This window comes from Chrysochloris asiatica, unplaced genomic scaffold (genome assembly GCF_000296735.1).
Source record: "Chrysochloris asiatica unplaced genomic scaffold, ChrAsi1.0 scaffold00052, whole genome shotgun sequence".
Classification (NCBI taxonomy): Eukaryota; Metazoa; Chordata; class Mammalia; order Afrosoricida; family Chrysochloridae; genus Chrysochloris; species Chrysochloris asiatica.
The window spans coordinates 13,286,007-13,288,646 of record NW_006408570.1 but is presented as its reverse complement, the minus strand read 5'-3'; the positions used below and the strand labels follow the sequence as shown (position 1 = coordinate 13,288,646).

The window sequence follows — 2,640 nt, the reverse complement described above, 5'->3', positions numbered from 1 at the left end:
TCTGTTTCTGGACTGTAAGATTAACTACTTCCCCCATTTTTGTTACAAAACTTCTACCTTTACAATTGTGACAGTCGCAATTAATCATGATAACAATTACTCACTACTGAATCATAAGAGTCTTATCCCCATCTCTTTTTACCAGACCTATCCAGACAAGATGAAAACTATTCAGTGGGGACTCTATCTTCCCTCACATGCTTTTTTTTTTGTCTTTCAAAGTTCTATTTAAATACAACCATTCAGGATGAATTTTAAATCTTATTGAAAGCAGCCACATCCATGGACTGCACACAGTCTTCAAAAGCAGTGATCTGTTCCTCCAGTCTATGTGCCAACTTTATCATCTTCAACCACACACTGTATTTGAAGTTTTTTTAATTCTATACCCCAGTGGAAAAAACTTAGAAAAGCCCTAGACTAAGCGGTCTGCTTGAATGCTTCTAACACACTCTTCCAATTTGGCCATGTCTGTCTCATCATCCCAAGGTTTCACATCAAGCAAGATGGAAGACTTGGCAACAAGTGCAGGCTTTTTGGCTTTCTTTGACTCAGACTGTGTAAGTCATTCTTCTCTTAGCCTCTTCGCTTCTTCACTTTCTTCCTCCTTATCAGAACCAAAGAGATCTATGTCGTCATCTTTATTGTCTGTAGCTTCACTTCCTGTGGTGTCTTCCACATTAATGGGCCCATACGAGTCGGGCCTCAAGGTCAGTAGTTTGAGACTACCCGGTTCCGTGGGAGAAAGATGAGGCGTTCTGCTCCCATAAAGATTTATAGCCTCGGAAACCCTGTGCAGGGTCACTATGAGTCAAAACCAACTCCATGGTACTCACCAACAACAACAACTTGCCCTAAGCTTTCTTCAATCCTGGCAAGCTGATCTTTTCCTTTTCATAAGACTTGATGTGATTATACCAACGTAGGGCATGACGCAAGTCGGCAGGCCTCACACACTCTTAAACTAAACTCCCTCTTGAAACCTTGTAAGCCAGTTACTTCGTGCCTTTATTACCCCCTCATTTTAGGTTGTTGTTGTTAAGTGTCATTGAATCAGTACCGACTCATAGTAACCCTATGCACAACTGAATGAAACACTACCCGGTCCTGGGCCAATCTCACAATTGTTGCCACACTTGAACCCAATGATGCTGCCATTTTGCCAATCCATCTCCCTGGGGGCCTTCCTCTTTTTCTCTAAACCTTACCAAACATGATATCCTTCTCCAGAGACTGGTCCCTCCTGACAATATGTCTGAAGTATGAAAGATGAAGTTTGGCCATCCTGGCCTCCAAAGATCACTCTAGCTTAACTTCTTCCAACACAGATCTGTTGGTTCCTTTGGCAGCCCATGGCACTTTCAATATTCTCCTCCAATACCATAACTCAAAGGCACCAATTCTTTTCTATGGTCTTCCTTATTTACTACCCAGCTTTCGCAGGCATATGAGGTTATTGAAAATACCATGGCTTGGGTCAGGCACACCTTAGTCCTCAAACTGACATCTTTGCTCTTCAACACTTTAAAAAGGTCTTGTAATGTCTAAGTTACATTATATTATCTACCCTGTGTACTGACGGGATAGCATTGATACTTGATGTGAAGACTCCTTCCTTCTCTGTTGGTACTTAGAGCTACTACCTCCATGAGTATAGGTCAAGTTCATCAAATTATAGCAATTTACCCTCGTTTCCTTTATCAAAAATTGTATGATTTTTTTATCTTCTTCTAGTTGAGTTCTGATCATCAAGCCATCGAGGCTAGGTCAAATGGGCATTATCTGCAAGTTTGGGTGTTCTTGTGCGTCTCCCCTCACTTCGTATCAGCTGCATGATTCACTGTCAGCTCTAGTTCTCTTTGGCTAAGTCCTTGTCCGCTTCCATCTTCTTTTGATACTTTGCTGCATCATTCAATATTTTTCCCATAGAACCCTTCAATATTCCAAGTGAAGTCTCGAATTTTTTCTTCAGTTCTTTCAGCTTGAGAAATGTTGAACGTATTCTTTCCTTTTGGTTTTCTAACTCCAGATCTTTCCACATTTCATTATAATAAAACTTTGTGTTTTTGAGCTGCCATTTGAAATTTTCAGTTCAGCTCTTTTACCTCCTCATTTCTTGCATCTGTTTTAGCTTCTCTTCCCTCAAGAACAAGTTTTAGAGGCTCTTCTGGCATCATTTTCTCTCCTCTCTTTTTAATGAACCTTTGCTTTCATCATGTATGATGTTCTTGACGTCATCCCACAATGTTTCTGGTCTTAGGTCATTAGTGTCTAAATTTGCTTGAGGTGGTCTCTAAATTCTGGTGGGATGTGTTCAAGGTTAAATTTTGGCTCTCATGGACTTGTTTTAGTATTTCCAGCTTCATCCTGAACTTTCATATGAACAATTGATGGTCTGTTCAATTGTCTGCCCCTGATACAATTAGTATCAGTTGTTGATACTGTTTCCATCTCTTCTCACAGATGTAGTCAGTTTATTTCCTGTGTATTCGATCTGTGAGGTCCATGCATATAATCGCCATTTATGGAGTTTTAAAAAGGTATTTGCTATGAATACGTCATTGTTCTTGCAAAATTCTATCATGCAATCTCCAGCATTGTTCATATCACCAAAGCCATACCTTCCAACTACTGGTCCTT

General features: G+C 40.2%; 1 pseudogene; it reads right to left on the bottom strand.

Moving 5' to 3' along the window:
- Positions 1 to 254: 254 nt before the first annotated feature.
- Positions 255 to 2,640, bottom strand: part of LOC102830973 — a 49,214-nt pseudogene continuing 46,828 nt past the window's right edge.